The following is a 19,007-nucleotide window of genomic DNA, read 5'->3' on the forward strand; positions in this document are numbered from 1 at the left end:
ACGGGCTGGCGTTCTCCCCTCTATAACTGATTTGAAGAAATTCGTTTTAGAATCATATAAGCTAGTGGCAGTATTTCTGCAATCTCAGGAGTAATGAAGTAAGCGTCCAGTTTAAGCCCTTGAGAGAATTGAGTGGGTAGGAATATGGTGAGCTTCTAAGGGTGCTCTAGGCAGATTATGTTTCTTCGAACAGTAATTTAGGCACATTCGTTTATCCACTAGGCAAGTTAATGTCAGTATACGTACCTTTCCTGGGAGAGTGATGTATGCGCGGAAATTGAGTTTTGCAGACAATTCCGTCAGTAGGAATGTGGTGATGTACTAATGGTCTGCAGTCTGGCGTATTTTGCGCTATAAGTTGAGCAATTTCGTTTACTAATCATATAGGTTAGTGCCAGTGTTCATGTAGTTGCAGGAGTAGTAATGGAAGCGTCCAGTTTAAGCCTTTCAGATAATTGAGTGAACAGGAGTTAGCTGAGCTACTGAGGGTGCTATGGGGTGATATTTTTTCTACGAAAAGTAATTTTTAAATTTGTTCATCAATTAGGCAAGTTAGTGTCACTACACGTACCTTTCCAGGGAGAGTGATGTTTGTGCGGAATTTGAGCTTTTCAGAAAATTCAGTCAATATGAATGTGGTGACGTATTGTGTATAGGTTGGCGTTTTGACCGCTATAAATAAGTTGATCAAATTCGTTTTCTAATTGCAGAATTTAGTGGCAGTATTCGTGCAGTTGCAGGAATAATGAAGTTAGCGTTTAGTGTAGCCTTTCCGAGAATTGTGTGAGCAGGAGTGCCTGAGCTTCCATGTGGAGTATAGGCTGAGTTTTATTTCTGGGAGAAGGAATTTGGGCAAGTTTATCAGTTAGGCAACTTAGTGTCAGTATACGTACATTTGCAGGGAGAGTGATTTATGCATCGGTTTTGCGCTTTTCAAAGAATTCAGTCAATAGGAATGTGGTGAAATACTGTTTATAGGCTGAAGTTTTTTCCGCTATAACTAAGTTGAGCAAATTCGTTTACTACTCATATAAGTTAGCGTCAGAATACGTGGAGCTGCAGGAATAGCGATGTAGGCGTCCAGATTGAGCTTTCCTGAGAATTGACTGAGCTGGAGTGCGCTGAGCTTCTAAGGGTGCTAAATGTCTAAAGGCTGTCGTTTTTCCCGTTATAACCTTTTTCAGCAAATTCGTTAAGTGTCAATACACATGCATTTGCAGGTAGAGTGATGTATGCCTAGAATTGGAGCTTTTCAGAGAATTCAGGCAATAGGAATGCTGTCAGGTGCTAAATGTCTAAAGGCTGTCGTTTTTCCCGTTATAACCTTTTTCAGCAAATTCGTTTAAGAATCATATAAGTTACTGGCAGTATTTCTGCAATTGCAGGGGTAAAGAAGTAAGCGTCCAGTTTGAGCCCTTCAGTGAATTAAGGAAGCAGAAGTATGCTGAGCTTCTAAAGGTGCAATAGGCAGATTTTTTTTTCTTCGAACAGTAATTTGGGCACATTCGTTTATCCGTTAGGCAAGTTAGTGTGAGTATTCGTACCTTTTCAGGGAGACTGATGTATGTGCGGAATTTGAGCTTTTCAGAGAATTCAGTCAATAGGAATGCGGTGAGGTACCAACTCTCTATATGCTGGCGCTTTTTCCGCTAACACTAAGTGGAGCAAATTCATTAACCAATCCCGTATGTTAGCGGCAGTATTCGTGCAATTTCAGGAGTATTAAAGTGAGCGTCCAGTTTGAACCTTTCGGAGAATTTAGTAGATAGGAGTATGCTGAGCGTGTAAGAGGGATATAGGCTGATCTTTTTATTTCTCGGAAACGTAATTTGGGTAAATTCGTTTATAAACTGTGCAAATCAGTGTTAGGATTCGTAAATTGTCAGGGAGAGTGATGAATGTGTGGAATTATTGCTTTTTAGGAAATTAGGTCAATTCGATTGCGGTGATGTACTGTCGACGGGCTGGCGTTTTTTCCGCCATAGCTATGTTGAGAAAATTCGCCTACAAATCATATAAATTAGTGGCATTATTCGTGAGATTGTAGGAGTAGTGAAGTAAGCGTCCGACGTGTGAATGTGAACCTGTCAGAGAACTGGGTGAATAGAAGTACCCCGAGCTTAGAACGGAGCTAACACAATTGAGCTGATGTACTAACATACCATTAAAGGCTGATGTTTTCCTTCTATAATTCATTTAGGCAAATTCGTTTATTATTCAAGTAACTTAGTGTCTATAAGCGGGCATTTGCAGGGGCAGTGATGGATGGGTTTGAATTTGAGCATCACACTGAACTGTGCTAACATGACTGAGCTGCGGTTCTAACATACTCTTAAAGGCTGGTGTTATTTCCTCTATTAAGTTTTTGCGCAAATTTGTTTATTAACCAAGTATGTTAGTGTCTTTAAACGTGCATTTGCAGGGGGAGTGGATGAATAGAGTTTGAGCTTCACATAGAATTTAGCTAACACTCTTGAGCTGAGGTTCTTGCATGCTATTATCAGCTGATGTTTTTTCCTCTATAAGGTATTTGCGCAAATTCATTTATTAGTCAAGCAATTTTCTCTGTCAACGGGAATTTGCAGGGCTAGTGATGGATGTGTGGAATTTGAGCTTCACATAGAACTATACTATCATAGGCTGATGTTTTCTACCGTTTCAAGTTATTTGCGCAGATTCGTTCATTACTCAAGAAAGTGTAAGCGTGCATTTGCAGGGGCAGTAACTGATGGGTCGAATTTGAGCGTGACATGGATCTGAGCTAAAACTACCGAGCATAGGTTCTAACATCTTAATATGGGCTGATGTTTCCTTTTCGTTATGACTTTTTTTTCGCAAACTCTTTTTTAATCAATCAAGTTAGTGTCTATAAACGGGCATTTGCAGGATAAGTAATGGATAGATCGAATTTGAGCGTGACTTAGATCTCAGCTTACACCAATGTGGTGAGGTTCTAACATAATAACGCCATAACATATTAACGCTATAACGCTATATACATATATGAACATATACCACATAACGCTATAAATAACATATAACACTATAACGCTATACCATAGTAACGCTATAATTTATTTGCGTAAATTCATTTATTAATCAAGTTTGCCTGTAAGCGGGAAATTTGCTGGGGAAGTGTTGAATGGTTTGAATTAGAGCTTCACATAGAACTAACTATACTATTATACGCTGATGTTTTCTTCCGTGCTAAGTTATTTGCGCAAATTCCTTCATTAATCAAGTATGTTATTTTGTGTAAGCGTCCATTTGTAGGAGGAGTGATGGATGGCTCGAATTTGAGCTTCACATAGAACTGAGCTAACACGACTGAGCTGAGGTTCTAACCTACTATTATAGGCTGGTGTTTTTTCCCTCTATAATTTATTAGCGCAATTTCCTTTATAAATGAAGTAAATTACTGTCTGTAAGCGTGCATTTGCATGGGCAGTGATGGATGGGTCGAATTCAACTTCACATAGAACTATTCCATTGTAGGATCGTGTTTCTGTCTGGTAGAATTAGTTTGCGCAAATTTGTTAATTAGCCAAATAAGTTAATATCTTTAAACATACTTTGCAAGGGTTCTTGTCCACTGTTAGTTATCTGCCCAAGTTGGTTTAATAATGAAGTAAATGGCTCTAAGCGGGAATGCGCAGGGGGAGTGATGAATTGGTGGAATTTGAGCTTCCCATAAAACTGTACTGTTATAGGCTGACGTTTTTTTTTGCCGCTACACTTTATTTGTACGAATTCATTTATTAATGAAGTAAGATAGTGCCTGTAAGCGGTCGTTACCAAGCGGAATTATGGATGGCTCGTATTTGAGCTTCACGCAGAACTATACCTTTAGAGGCTGATGCCTTCTTCCACTATAATTTATTTGGGTAATTTCGTTCAATATTCAAGTAAGTTAGTGTGCTTAAGCGTGCATTTGCAGGGGCGGTGATGGATGGATCGAATTTGAGCATCACATAGAACTGAGCCAACACGACTGAGCTGAGGTTCTAACACGCTATATGCTTATGCGTTTTCCGCAATATGTAATTTGCGCAAGATCGCTTTATAATCATGTATGTATTGTCTTTGTGCGTGCGTTCAAGCGGTGGGATGAGTGCATCAAGTTTCAGCTTCAGAGAAAAATAAGTTAGCACCATTACGCAGAGGTTTCATGGGGTATAGACTGATGTTCTTTCCTCGAACAGAAATATCTGCATATTCGTTTAATATTAACGGATGTTAGTGTAAGCATACGGGCTTTTGCAGGGGGAGTGAGAGATGCGTCGAAGTTGAGGTTTTCAGAGATTTGGGTCAGACGACGTGGCTGAGGTTCTGCTGGGCTATATTTTTTTTCCGAGATTAGTAATTTTTGCAAATTTATATAACAGTCATGTAATTTAGTAACTGCGTATGTGTGTTTGCAGGAGGAGTGATATACGTCGAGATTCAGCTTTTCATGGAGGTGATTTACCACAAATGAGCTGGTTGCAGTTTTCCGCGACAACTCTAACTCCTTGAAATTCGCTTGATAATCGTGCAGTTAGCTGTGCAGTGGGAGTGAAACATGTGTGAAATTCGAGCTTTATATATAAGTAATTCCGACAGCGCAGACGTTCTATCGGGCTATAGACATACGTTCTTTCCGCGATGACGTACTTCGCACATTCGTTTAATATTGGTGCAAGTTTGTATACGCGCATTGGCAGGGGTAATGATGGATGGTTCGAACTTAAGCTTTATGGTGAAGTGAGTTAACACGACGTCGCTGAGGTTCTGACATGCTGTAGGCTGGTGTTTCTTCTTCGAATTGATTTATCTATCATTTACGTGTCTGCACACGTGCATTTGTAGGGGGCGTTATGGACGCGTTGAGTTTGAGCGTTAGAGAGAACTGAGTTAGGACGACGTAGCCTAGGTTCTAACGGGCTAAATGCTTGAATTCTGCTCTATAAGTAATTTGCGCAAATGAGTTTAATAACCGTATAAGTTAGTTTCTATATAGGTGCATTTGTGCCAGCGATAGTAATAATGCTCATGTAGTGTCTATGTAAATGTTACCGCAAAAAAAAGTAACGTAATGGCGGAATCTGAGAACAAGTTCGAGTTTGATGGTGACCAGGCTAGCAACCGAGTGTGTCGTATCATGAAATATTTTATTTATATCATTTATTTTTATCATGAAATAAACCACGTTTTGTTTTGTTTGCTCTCGTCCATCGCTGCCGAGAACGGCCGGCACGACATGGACCCGGTCGTGTCGTGCACTTATCTGCTGGCCGAGGACGATGCCGTGTTTTGTGGCTTCGTCACTAGGTGAAGCAAGGGAGGCAGCACCGGGGGTATCTATACGAGTCAGATCAACAAGGTGAGCTCATCGAGCAGTTTTTTTGCGTCGTAATTTTTCCAATACCTCTCGCTCTGCATGGTGAATTGCCTGTGAACTTATTTCGGTAGCTCAATACTCGAGCAGCCCAACGTCACAAGGTCGACTGCGGTGGGCAAGGTATACTGCAAAGGCCGTTATGCATCATTCTTTTTAAAGTTTAAGCCTGTTTAATGTGTCTTGTCGTTTATTCCGTCTTTCACTCTCTTTTTCTGGCTAGAGTGCTATAGTTCGCACTCATCAATCAGTCCTGAGCATGCGAATGAACTGCTTTTCGGCTCCTATTCCATCATTTGTGCTTCATTTCGAAACTTGCATTATAATCACAGAAAGTTTGGTAATGTTTCGAGTATATTGGGATGTGAAGACCGCTCTATATTGACGGAGAGAACGGCAGTTCCTCATTCGAGAACTATTCGACAAGTATACCATATTCAATTCGTTTCAATTTTGACACTATTCTATCCGTATTTGAGTTTTTGAATATTGCTACTCACACATCCTAAGTGAAATTCAAATACAAGCAAAATAGTGAATGAGAAGAATTACGGGGGGTGATATGATCGCACCCGAAAGATAGGAGGCGCGAAGCGTGCTCATTCGAAGTTCGTGCAACGACTGCTTGTGATTGATGCGCCATTAGCTTTCAGGGGTGCTGGTGTTCAGAGGGATATATTTTAATAGCGGGAAGCAGCGTAGGCGTACGGTTGTAGTCAGAGGGGGTTCTTAAAAGACGGACAAGGTATATCCCTGTAGAAGTACTGAAAGAGGTCCCGTCACTTGCCGTGCTACAACACGCAACCAGTCGATGTGATGGCTGCGATCGTTTAATCACAGCCGCAGCCTCATCTCCGCCTTTGGTCCAGGGAGGTGGTCAACTTTATTTGCCTATTAGCCAATACAGTCGGCGGCATATTACCGCAATCTCCCGATATCACGTGTAGGGTATAGTCTACATGGCTGTGTACTGCAAACGGCGATGTATCTCGTGTCATAATGGAGAACATCTCATTGGTGGGTGGATGAGTGGATGGTCATGATGACGGCGCTACCCGTGGCGGCCCGCCATCGGACATAGTGGACGAGAAAGAAGCTGTGGAGGATGTAGATGCCAGAGATGGGCTTGTCAAGCAATGTCATATCTGCCTTAAGAAGTGAAAAGTTCCTGCATGAACGTTATAAATATCACTGCAGTTGTTAAATGTGTTATGAGCAGCGCACATTATCAGTAGGCAGCATTGCTTCCCAGACTGGAAAAGCGAAGCCTAATGCTGGGGCAAGCGCTCTGAGCAGTGGCCACAGCATATACGAGTACATGCTGTATATGAGATTATATGAGAACACACGGTGTCCGTGAATGGCAACGAATGTGCAGTAGTGCTGACAGCTTTGCCCAGAGCTCGTGGGATTGTCTTCCATGGAGTCCGCTTGAATAGTGCCAATTGTACACTGAATAGGTAGGTTGCATATACTGCCCACAGGTGTCGCGCCTCTCGTATCGCAGGGGAAGGGGCTCAAAAGCTTCATACTGGTTATTCTATAGAACACTAATGATGATACGTTTGTTTATTTACACAAACGTATAAAGGAATGAAGGGCACGAAATTACGGCCGACTGCGCTGTAACGTCGGTGTAACTGTTTAGCGCAGCCAATGAATCATGAGCTCAGGAAGACACGAAGGCTGAGATCCCCGCCCTGGCGTCCGTGACCCTCCCAGGTCCACCTGGCTCCTGGAGCAGCAAGGTGAACAGCATCCGTTGTGGCACGCTCATGTCAGGTCACATGGGCCAGGCGAGCAACCTAGGGGACGCATGCCGTCGTCCAACTTATCCACGCGGACGAAGATGATGAAGGGAAGGACTGCTTCTCATCGAGAACGAGGAATATGGGTTTATTTATTGTATTTACATGCAGTTCATCAGTCTAGCATGACTTCGAGAGAAAGTACATCAGTCTAACACCACTGCTTGAGAGAGTCTCTCAGTCCAACATGACTGCTTAAGAAAAGTGTGTTGAGCATCCGCGTAACAGCGGCTTATAAACACGTGGTCCCCCCTTTATTCCAAAGGGATGGAAACGTTCATCCAGTCATTGTAAACACGCCGCCTCTCCCCGGGACGGCTTACGCACACGCGCGCGCACGCACGCACGCACGCACGCACGCGCACACGCACGCGCACACGCACGCACGCGCGCACGCGCACGCGCACACACACACACACACACACACACGCACACACGCGCGCACACACACGCGCGCGCGCACACACACGCGCGCGCGCACACACGCGCACACACACACACACACACGCGCGCACACACACGCGCACACACACACACACACGCGCGCACACACACACACACACGCGCGCGCACACACACACACACGCGCACACACACTGGGGCACGGTCCGGAGCCGACGTCAGAGGGGCTTCGTAGAACTCGGAGCTGACCCTCGCAGCGCGGCCGGGTAGCCATTGTCCTACGTCTTGGTCGGCGCGTGGGAAGGGGTCCCCGACGACGTTCCCGCGGTACTTCCCCGCTCGCGGCCGACCCGGTTGGCGGTGTCGTGTTGCGGCACAAAGCCTTCTTCGTCGAACTCATTTATTCCCAATCTCGACGAGGCCGTTTAGTTACAATGGCGACGAGGTGACGCCGTGGCTAGAGGTTTGGGGCGGCGCTCCAGGAAAAGATGACGCCCGTTGGCGCAACTGGCAGGCAAAACTTGCACGTCATCGGGCCGTTCTTAACAGGATGTAGCCAAGGCCATGTTTGATATGACTGGTGATGCTGTAGATGCAAGTAGGCTGACCGGGATTATTACATGTCGTACGCGAAGGTACCTGTGTGAAATCACAGTGGAAATTACAGAGCTACTTGTTGTATACAGGGTGTTTCACGTAACATGAACCAAGGATTAAAAAAATAGTGGGTAACCGCGACTGAATGAAACCAGTGACGTATGGTTTGCCGTCATGTGGTGCTCCTTAGAATATTTCTTATATTGCGCTTAATTAGGTAATTAACGAAGATCTATTACGCAAAAATATTACATACACTTTAGCGCCGAGTGCGTTTTGCTACGCTGTAGAGGGCATTCCAATTTTTTGTGGCAACGTGCATTTGGGGGGTGATTTTTTTCCGGCGTTTAAAGAGTCCGCGAAATATGTAATGAAACCACCTGACTAAGCGCATGCGCTACCGTAAAGAGAACGCTGAGGTATACGCGTAAAAGCACAAAAAAAGAGAATGCCTAAAAAAGTATTCAGCGGGAGCCTCGTGTGAGCAGTTATCTCGGCAAGACATCTCATCCGGAATGCCGGAGAGCGGTCTGGCCAGTTGTCTAGCAAAATTGTCGACTCATTGCCAGCCGAGCAAATAGCTGGCCGTCTTCGAGATAAGGCTGACGCATGAGCGCACTCGATTCCAGATACCGAGGTGATGCGACAGTCTCGGGGTGTTCTTCTTGTGTTTTCGTTAGTTGTGCGTCACGACATACGTCAAGGCGCGAATTTCAAATTCTTTAAGGTTAATGCGCCACATGGTGGTGAACGGAGGAAGGCAAACGAAATTTATCTAATTCGTAGGTATGCTTAGCTGACGCGAGCATCAAAACGAAAGAGAAGTAATTTGAAGTGAAGTTAAGAGGCACTATGTTATTTTCTATTCCTTTTCACTAAAGCAAAAAAAAAGTCTTGCGTGTAAAAGAAGTTATACTTTGCGACTCAGCCATATGACTCGGCTTTCTTGCGTCACCCAGCGGCGAGTCAATGGCAGGCCAGACATGCGACAGACGCACGACGGAAGCGTGCGCAGGCGCCCGCTCGTTAGACATGTTTTTATTTTTTTCGCGTAAATCGCGCAACCTCTGTTCTCTCGACGTCTTTGCGGGTCCCTGCTGCTCTTCGGCGCGGCGCTCCTGCGGTATTTGACCACGGCAAGGTGAGAAATTTTGCTTGGCAGTGTACGCTGACTTTCGAGCAATTGAGGCTTAGGTTAGGGCACGGCTGAGACGCAGTTAGCGAAGGACAGGTCGGCCGCTGTCGCGCACTTAGTTCGGCGTGTGCTGAATGTTAGCGGGACGATTGTTTTTCTAGCGCTAAGTGCCGTAAGACGCTACGGGAACGAAAAGCACACTGGATATGAAGCGGGCACGAAGTGACGCAGAGGACCGCTCCCCTGTGTCTCCTCGTGTCCGCTTCATGCCCAGTGTCCATTTCATTCCCCTTGCGTCGTACAGTACTTAGCGCGAGAAAAAGGAATACACACCAACTAGCCCAGTTCATAGCTCTTGCTGGGACAAGTTTTTTTTTGTCGTTTTCTATGGCCCGCAACAATATACGACTTATTTTGGGACTTCTTAGCGCATGCCGGCCGCCATGTGACGCAGTTAGCAAAAGATAGGTCGGCCGCCATGGCGCGGATAGTTTGGCTAGTACTGAATCTTACTGCGAAAAGCTTAGCGACAAGGTACTGAACCTCACTGGGGAAAAGCCGACGGGTTGTGTGGGAGTGTGCGCGCTTCTTCAATTTGGAATATGGTCCTTGCTATCTACGTCACGTTTTCTTTTATTGCGACAGCAGTTGTATGGACATTCCAGGCGCATTTCAGTCGTCGTTGCCGTGATGTTCCGTATGAAGTCCAAGTCTGATATCGTAGCCGCGCGCCGTGTGCTGCGGGGGCGAGTGAATGCGTGCGAGAATGAGTCAAGGATGGCGGCTCGATTTGGCACGTGCGAGGAAGGAAGGCACATAGTTTCCTACAAAATTACTAGAGGGAACTCTGGCGGTAGTGTCTACGTGAGCTACAATGGGAGCGATTGTCCCAGCATGGGAATTATGGGAAGTACATGGATTTGCCTAAACTTCGTCCTTTTTGGCTTCAAACGGATTAGTGACTTTGTAAACTCGTCATTTTCAACAGTTTATTGCGTAATAAATAATTAAATAAACATCATTAAAATTGCCTGACGGCAGAATTCGAACACGGGAACTCTAGTACAGAAGCCTTGTATTGAAACCATTAAGCTACGGACGCATGTATGGACAAGCGAATGAAATGCACTTATGAATTTATCGAGGGCATGCCAGTGCCTTGAGACGCTTGGTGCGTTTCGATTTGGGCACATAGACAAGCTCAATCGTTGCAATTAATAGCAATTGTACGCGTTCCCGGCGTCTTCTGCACTTCGAAGAATAAAGATTGCGCTGGAATATACGACAATAAGATTTATGTAGCGTAATATACAAAGCCACAAGAACGTCTGAATCCATAAGCACGAAGATCAGACAAATCCATGTACTCCCCATCATTCCCATGGAAGGACAACGACTGCAGCGCCAGAGTTCCCTCTAGTAATTTTTGTAGGAAACTCTATGGGAAGGCAGATATAAAGCGCGCCATATTCAGTCACGTGATAGGCACAGGGACGGCCAAGGGGGGGAGGGGTAGCGTTCTACCTTGGCGGCGGCTGCATAAGTCGCAGCTGAGCGCGGGCCCTACCTCGAAAGCGATCTGTAATGGGAACAGTCGAGGCCTGCTAAGGGCAGATAACTTTGCGTTCCCTGCGTTCTCGCTGCGTAGTTCGCGTTGAAGCGATAGGCAGCACTCGGGTCAATTCACTCTGCTGCAGCTGCCACTATTTCAAACGCCAGCGTTTTGACAGCCAGTGTCAGCGGTCGTCGAGTGAGACGTGTTAATGTTTGCCCGTGCGCGAGTGGCTCTATGCATGTAAGGGATTCTTTAAAGGTTTACACGGCCGATAAAACTATCTTCGTATAGCTCTCTAATAATTGCTATCAAAATGGATGCTTCGCCTTGCGGATGAGTATTTTTTTTTGCAATATGTGCCGTATCCCAAATTAGTGGCGCCGTTCTTGATGAAATAAAATTATCTTGAAATTGGTTTGTGAAGGGGTTCTAGGAACGGAATTCTAGGAACGGTATTTGTTTCCTTGTACCCTGTATTGCACAAAGAAAACGTTATTTGAACGAACTGCTCTGCCGATAGGAATATTGCAGCGGTTTCGTGAAGTTCAATGAAGGCGCTTTCATCACGTTCCGGTAGCTAGTCGAGAAACGACGAAGCAGTTCCCTTTCCTAAAGATGACGATAGTACGTACTGCAAAATACAGATAAGGCCTTTGTCAGTCGTTCTGCTGGTCATCACAATGTCACGCGCATGCTATAGTATCACAGGTGGCAAAAGGCTGTTTCGCTCTCTCTCACAATTTTTTTATCAACACGGCAAGTTGGGCGAATCGGCAGGCTAGCATCGTCCAGCTCAGCGTCTTTCTCATTCTGTCGCGCTGTTTGATTTCTGCGTTTGGACGTTGCCTTTGCCGCAGTAGAAGGCACTGTAGCCTGCACTGTTATCGCGGCTTGCTTTTACCTTGGCTGCCATTTTGCCATATGTTGGTGCATGTGGTGGCGTGCAAAAATGCCCACCTGGGGACGTATTCTGAAACGTTCGCCGCGGCGAACGTTTCAGAATACGTCCCCTGATTTCGTAAATAGCATAAGCTTCTGCGGTGACGCCGCAACTCGCGCCGCTTTTTCGGAAGGACCACAGAGTGACTGAAAGAATGCTGGCCGCTCATTTATGTAGGACGTTCCTGGGGCTCGTGGTTCGACCAAAGTAGAGATGGACAGCCGGGCCAAGCTGCGTTTTCCAGCAGACGAGGTGCGACCACTTCAAGCAACGGTATTGACGTAATTACGCCCAGTCAGCATTTCGCGTAGCAGCTATGCAAAGTGTCTTCTGCTCATTTCTGCACGAAAACGATTTTTTCCTGCTCGAGAAGTACGCCTGCCAATCGACAGACAAGTGAACTACAGCCGACAGTTCAGTGCAGCGCGCCAATGAATTTATTGTCGTTGCGTTGAAAAAAACCTGTTCGTTCCACATTCCGAAACGTAAATAAAAACGTGAAAAAAAGCGCGTTCATTTGCTATTGCAGGCAGCTTTAAGTTTGCCGGCATTTTGCCATGGTTTTGCAGGTTTCTGTCGTGGCACCGTCGGCAGAAAACATGCCGAGTCAGGGATACGCCAAAAAAGAAAGATTATGCAGATTCAAGGCACATGTTTGAATGTATATGAAGCGAACCCTTATATTTGTCTTGTCAACTCGTGGTGTTGCGTACAGTTAATTTGATCCTATGCAATGAGTAAATCGATGCTACTATATTTATACAAAACATTTGCCTCGTACGATTTTTAGTCGTGCACTACACCGTTCAGAAGCTATTCCGAGACGCGAACAGCAATTGACACGGATGCAATTTGTGAGACGTTTTCCTAGCAATGTCACGAGGACGATGTGTGATGCATGACAAGGGAAGAATGCTGTTGACAGGTAGTGCTCCGACTTCTGGGAGACATTTGCAATGACGCTTCGTTGTTGCCTCGAAACATGGCTATTATGGGCGTATTCGAGACAGTTGTAATCTTGCAAGTAAGCGCGGTTCAGCAGCTCTGCATAGACGGTCATATACACACACCATCGCAATTGCTTAAATATCGCGCGACCGGAAAGCCGATTTGCGCCGTACAACGAGGGGTATCGGCGAAATGGTAAAGTGCAGGCGCATGGGCGCTAAGCGCAGCCGAGTGCAAGTCTCCTCGGTTAGCTGTTCTAGTAGGCTGAATCACCCTTGTGCTTTCTGATGCCTTATCTGTTGCTTTATTTTTTTATGGACACCTTACACAATCACGTGGAGAGTGGGAGCATCGAGAAAGACGAGACGCGCCCAAAGACGTTGTTGTTTCTGGACTACATAAGAGATGTAACTGTATTGCGCCATCTGACGCAGTAAGGAGCCATTGTGATCGCAGCATCAGGCAATAATGCATATACAACCTGTCTTAGCCGTGACTTTCGCGCTGGGTTTAAAATGCCTCCTCGAGCGCCAAAAGAAATGAGGCCGCGATATGTATGCCGCCGGCACAGTGAATCTCACAGATTGCAAACACAGTGGATATAACGCAACCCACTGTTAACAGAATCGTGCAGGCGTTCAGAGATGACAGGTGCATTGGTGATGCAGCAAGAAATCTGCCCGCCATTCTACTGAAGAGGACGACGCTGCCTAAGCTGCCGTTGCTGATGCTATACCTTCCATGACAGCTGGTCAGGTCAGAGATGCGGTCGGCTTCGACGTCAACTCAGAAATGGTTTGACAACGGCTTTTTCGAAGTAGGCTTCAGGAACCGAAGAGCTGCCAAGGAGCCGTGGTTTCCAATGAGGCGAGGGAAGACAGGCCCGCGTTCGCTCCAGCCCATCTTCACTGGACTGCAAATGACTGACGAAACGTTTTTTTCCTTGACTAGACCACGTTTTGTACCCAATGCAGCCAAAAACAGGTCTGTCGACCAGACCTCATGAGGTGTATATTATTTCCGAGTTTCTATTATGTTTAATTCAGCCCGTTTCCGTGCATCCTGCTTACTGTAATTGTATAGTGATCTGTCTTTACGACATCATGCCCACAGACATGTGCCGAAAAGCGCTGTAATTTTGCATCTAAGTAATCGATAATATTCAGGTAAGACTCCCTCCACTTCACTGTCATTTCCTTAAAGACCCCTCGCTGAGGGTATTAAATAAGGGGTGGGGTTCACAAATGTTTATTCCAATTGGTGGCCACATGAGTTCAATGAATATTAATACTAAGGTCATCAGCAAACGACGATGAACAGGTGATTTCGGCTGTGTGGCGGGGCTGGCCTTTCGAGTCGGTTGATGTTCACCAGGAGAAATCTGCAGAGAAGGTTGTAGTCTACGTTCAGCAAGTCAGGGCCAGTGGGCGCGAGACTGTCAACGTTTGGGGCATAACCAAGGATGGCCTTTAATCTCTACGCAGGACTCAAGAACGAATGTGCATTGAGGTCTGTATAGAAATCAAGGCCTGCTTCCCTTTGTTCTAGGTGGTCATTTTTCAGCCGGACACTACTGGCATCAGCAAGACTTGTCACCCGTCTACACGCCGCGCTCTTTGCGAGCGAACCTGCAAGATCTTGGCGTCATGACACTATAGATTGGCGGCCGTTAGGGACAGATACGAATACTATTCAAAGCATTTGGGACATAAAGAAACTCAACCTCTCAAGGATGTAGGCCCATCACGCAAGTTCTGGCGAATTGTGGGCTGTGAATGAAGAACAGTGGGAGACCCGGAAAATGGAACCCCGACACCGTTCCAGCACTCTACGACTCGCTGCCGCGTTGTGTTGCCGAGTTTGTCTACTCTGCCGGTGACCTTTCTTCGTATTTACAGATCATACAAATACACAAAATGAAGCATTCTCTCCATTTTTTAGGTTCAATAAACAGCAAAATAAAGTTATTTGTCATGACTCCAACGTGTCTCCATCAATGTCATCGTGGTCGCAGTGGCTAAAGCAGAATGGATAAAGCAAAATCTTATATACGGAAGTCTGCAAATAAATTGAGGTGTCCTAATGCGTGCATAGTTTCTTCTCCGCGAAAGCATGCGTAATTAAAATTAGAACCGTGGAAATTGACAAGCTTTAAAACAAATTAAATGGAGGCAAGCACGCCTAGCTATGGGCGTGCGTCGTTGCTGTGTTGCGTCTCTGTTCCTCGTTGCTTTAAGCAATCGCCTGTGCAAGGCGTCCATAAGAAATAAAAAAATAAAAAGGAATCGATAACGCAGCAGAAAGCACGGGGCGATTCCGTCAAGCAGAGCAGCGCAGTCGAGGAAACTTCCAGTGTGCTGCGCTTTGCACGCACGCGCATGTACTCTTTCACATTTCGCTGATGCACTCCTTAGCACGGCGCTGATTGGAGCTCCGGCGATGTTCAAAAATTGCAAGGGTGTACTCTGTCGCGGTTACGTGCTTACATAGGTGAGTATCTTTGAAAAGTAATCTTATCAGCAGGGTAAATACCAGTATCTTCAACGTTCGTCGAGGCACTAGGTTAAAATTGAGAACAATCGTGTTTTCGTGACCCATGCTGCCTCCTGGGCGAGACCAGTGTTATCGCATAATATTTGTGGGCAATATGGAGATTCCGTCTTACGTTCACTTTTTGTACCCTTAGGTTCGGGCACTGTTTTTAATGCTCTTGACTGCATTCTCTTTGAATTACTTGCTGACCCCAGGGACCTGTTACATTCTCTTAGCAACCTGTAATAATACTACTAATGACAATGATAACAATCAGTTAAATGCCTAGCGCTACATGATTACGCAACAATGATGATGGCATGACGAGGTGATGGCTGTGTCATCGGTGGCTTAAGTGCTGCGGCAGGAAAAATTTGCAGCGCGCGTTGTCCAAGGTTTATGGATGCAGCTTTTAGCTTTCTTTGCCTCTTTGGCCCGTTTACCTTGATTATAGATGTTCAGTGGTCTGTAGTCGATGGTCGGGCTGGTAAAGAAAGTCTCGTTAGTTCGTTAGGTCACTCGTTCAGTCATCCGTTCATTAGTTCGCTCGTCCAGCCGTTTGTTCGTTGGTTCACTCAGGTTATACGTTTACATTGGCGATCATCGTAGATAGTTCCTGAACAGTTTATTTTTCCCACAACACTTAAGTAGTCATGCCACCGACGTCATTGTCGTCATCACATTCTCGTCATATCGCCGTCGTTTCATAATCCTGTGGTTGTCAAGCTCAGAATGTCAGTGTCGTCGTCGAAACGTTTCACTGTCCCTGTGCCATCGCTGTCGTTATTGTGATTCCTTCGTCGCACGACTGTGGTGGCTTTGTCAACGCCGTCATGTTGGCGTCATAGCCGGGTTTCGTCGCCATTGTCACTGGCACTGTCGCCGTGTTGCTGTCTTGCCATAGTCGCCATCGTAACATTGTCGCAATGTTAACGCCACAGCTGTTGTATTGGCTGTTGGCACCCTCGTAGTTATTGTCGTACCTGAACGCCGTTGTCATCCTTCGCATTCTCTTGCGTTCGTTGTGACCTCGACTTTTCATTCTCTCTCTCTCTCACACGCGCACACGCACACGCACACACCTTACGAGAAGAGGAATTATCTTGGAACACGGCTCGAAGGTTCCTTTTAGGTAGCGAGATAGGTAGGCATACAGACCCACATAGCGGAGGATAACGTAACCACCACCTAAACATTTTAAACAGTGTAGTAGGAGCAGCTTCATTATGCGCTTTCCACAGGTTGCGCATTTGTTCAGATGTGTATACTTTATACCAAAGATTTATTTGTCTAACCTCATGTGTTTACGTGGCTGCTGCTGATTGGCCGTTCGGCAACTAGGAGTGTGTGTGCGCGTGTGGATATATATATATATATATATATATATATATATATATATATATATATATAATCGATAGAGCGTAGAATCACAGCATCCGGCACAAAAATGGTTTAAATAGAAGCACGTAGGAAAATAACAAGACGTTACTGACGTTTCGGACGGGGCCTCGCCTTCATGAATACGTCATATATATGCATGCGCGAGTGTCACATGTGCTTGGCGTGGCAGTGTCAGCAAATGGCACATACATAACCCCAGTATGCGGACCGGCAATGTAGTGCCAATGTGCACTTCTGTTCGATGTAATAAAAAGAGCAAATTCCTACGTAAAATCTTAACATATAATATCTGGATATTAGTATCTCTGAAGCACACATACGTCTTGATCAATTAGCAAATTACGACGAATTGATTCTTTAGTGCACTTGATGTTCTTTGAAATAGCTATTCGGCAGGTTCAAATACGTGTGCCACTGGGACACGAGAGATACACAATTCCAAATGTATATAAACATGTCATACTTGTCTGTGCATACAACTGTCATCACCAATTTCGCATCGACAAGCATCGGAAGACAGGGAGGTTAGCCAGTGAAAGTACCGGCTAGCTACCCTGTGCTGTGGAAAGTCGTAAAGGGAGTAAAATGCGATCGAAGTAATAAAGATACAGAAAGATTAGGAGAGAAGACAACGAGACAATTAGTTATGTGCGCCCTAGTGGTATATTACACCCGTAACTTCCCTTCCGCGGCGCTAGCTAATGAGGAACTTCACACAGCTCACGGTGTGTTTGTCTGTCTGCTGGTCTGTTAATCCTTATCTGATCTGTTCCACGCCAGCTTAGGGCACGGGGCAGTCCAAGGTGTGGTGCGTTGAGGATGGGGTTGCTCTGCTTAGGGAACAGAGTTCGTTACCAGCCTGCAAACCAACTTGTGTCACTGGGTTTTAACGGTACGCGCCGCTCTTAAATGAACTTGTTTCACGTTATCGTGAGTCAGTGTCCATATTCCTTTACGTATGCGCCGCTCTTCAATCATTTTTGTTTGCGCCAACTAGGGCGACTGGGGTGCTCAAGTGGCCTGGTGTCTTGGTTCCCGCCCTGCAGACCTGGTGACGAGCAGTTCTTGCCTACTTGTGTATTGCTGCCCGTAGAGCGGACTTAGTGGCCAGCTCTTCTATCAGCCTGGTGTCTTGCCGTCAACCTTGTGCCACCCGTTCTTGCGAAGTGGTATCTTGCTGTCAATTCTACGGGCCTAATGGCCAGCTGTTGTAAAGACCTGGTATCTCTCTATCCACCCTGCCGGCTTAGTGATCAGCTGTTCTAGCGACCTGATCTACCGCTTATCATAAGAATGCACGTGCCTTAAGGATTCACATGAGGCAAAAGTCTGTTTATTTCTATCATAATTTCTTTACAAAATCGTCAAGTTGGACGAGTTCGTAGATCAACATCCTCGAATGCCTGTGTGGTGAGCATTGAGTGCTGGTTAGAAAACCCCCGGGTGGTCGAAATTAAACCGGAGTCTGGCACTACGCCGGGCCTCATAATCATATCTTGGATTTTGCACGTAAATTTGAATTGGAATTTTGGGCTTGGTTCAGGCAGCTCGGGAACTCGTAGGCGAGTCAAGTTTCGTGTCCCAGTTGATGAGGTGAGCACAATGCCTGCAACTGTTTTGACGTAATTACGCTCAATCAACCTTTTGTGTAAACACTATATGCGAAGTTCTATTACGCTGCTTTTTGCTGTAAGCGCTTCATTTTTGGTACCTGTGAAGTAGGCGTATCAATGGATAGTCAGATGCACTGCAGCTTCTTGTTCAGTGCAGCACGTCGCTGAATTTGATGTTGACGCGTAAAAAAACTGACCTGTTCCTTCCGTATTACGAAACGCTATTCCAAACTGATAGTGAATTCAAGGAATACTGTGGGCAGCTAAGCTATACATCTGCCGAGCTATACATCTGCCGAGCTTTCGCCTTCTTACTGATTGCTTTCGTGGCACCATCGGTGGGAAAAAATTTCTAATCGGTAATACGCCAAAAAACGTGGGTCATGCACAACAATAATAATAATAATCTTCAAGACTCATATTGAAATCTGTTTGAAGCAACTCTTTTTTTTATTAAACGCTATGCAACTAACGGCGACGTTGAATTTTATTCATACAATGAGTAAATTCATGCAATATTGATGTATAGGCTTCACCTCGCATAATACGTATATTGGTGCGTCGCAGCGCTCGCAAGCTATGCAGAAATGCAAACACCAAATCAGATGGGTGCACAGTGTTAATGTCTGTGTATCGATGCGACGAGGACAAGTGTGATGTGTGTTGCTTTTCGAGTAGAACGGTAATGACAGGGTTATG

The 19,007-nt window shown here is 45.5% G+C and overlaps 1 protein-coding gene across 9 annotated transcripts in view; it reads left to right on the forward strand.

Moving 5' to 3' along the window:
• The window catches only part of LOC135921837 (uncharacterized), a 56,680-nt gene that overhangs the window by 17,699 nt on the left and 19,974 nt on the right, over positions 1-19,007 (forward strand). The window contains exons 1-3 of one of the 9 annotated variants that reach the window (XR_011508683.1): positions 8,719-9,325; positions 11,992-12,087; positions 17,693-17,864. The gene's annotated coding sequence lies outside the window, so the exon portion shown is untranslated. The other 8 variants (XR_011508684.1, XR_011508685.1, XM_070525918.1 and 5 more) reach the window with 8 other exon arrangements.

The sequence above is a fragment of the Dermacentor albipictus genome, chromosome 9 (genome assembly GCF_038994185.2).
Source record: "Dermacentor albipictus isolate Rhodes 1998 colony chromosome 9, USDA_Dalb.pri_finalv2, whole genome shotgun sequence".
In the NCBI taxonomy this organism is placed as follows: domain Eukaryota; kingdom Metazoa; phylum Arthropoda; class Arachnida; order Ixodida; family Ixodidae; genus Dermacentor; species Dermacentor albipictus.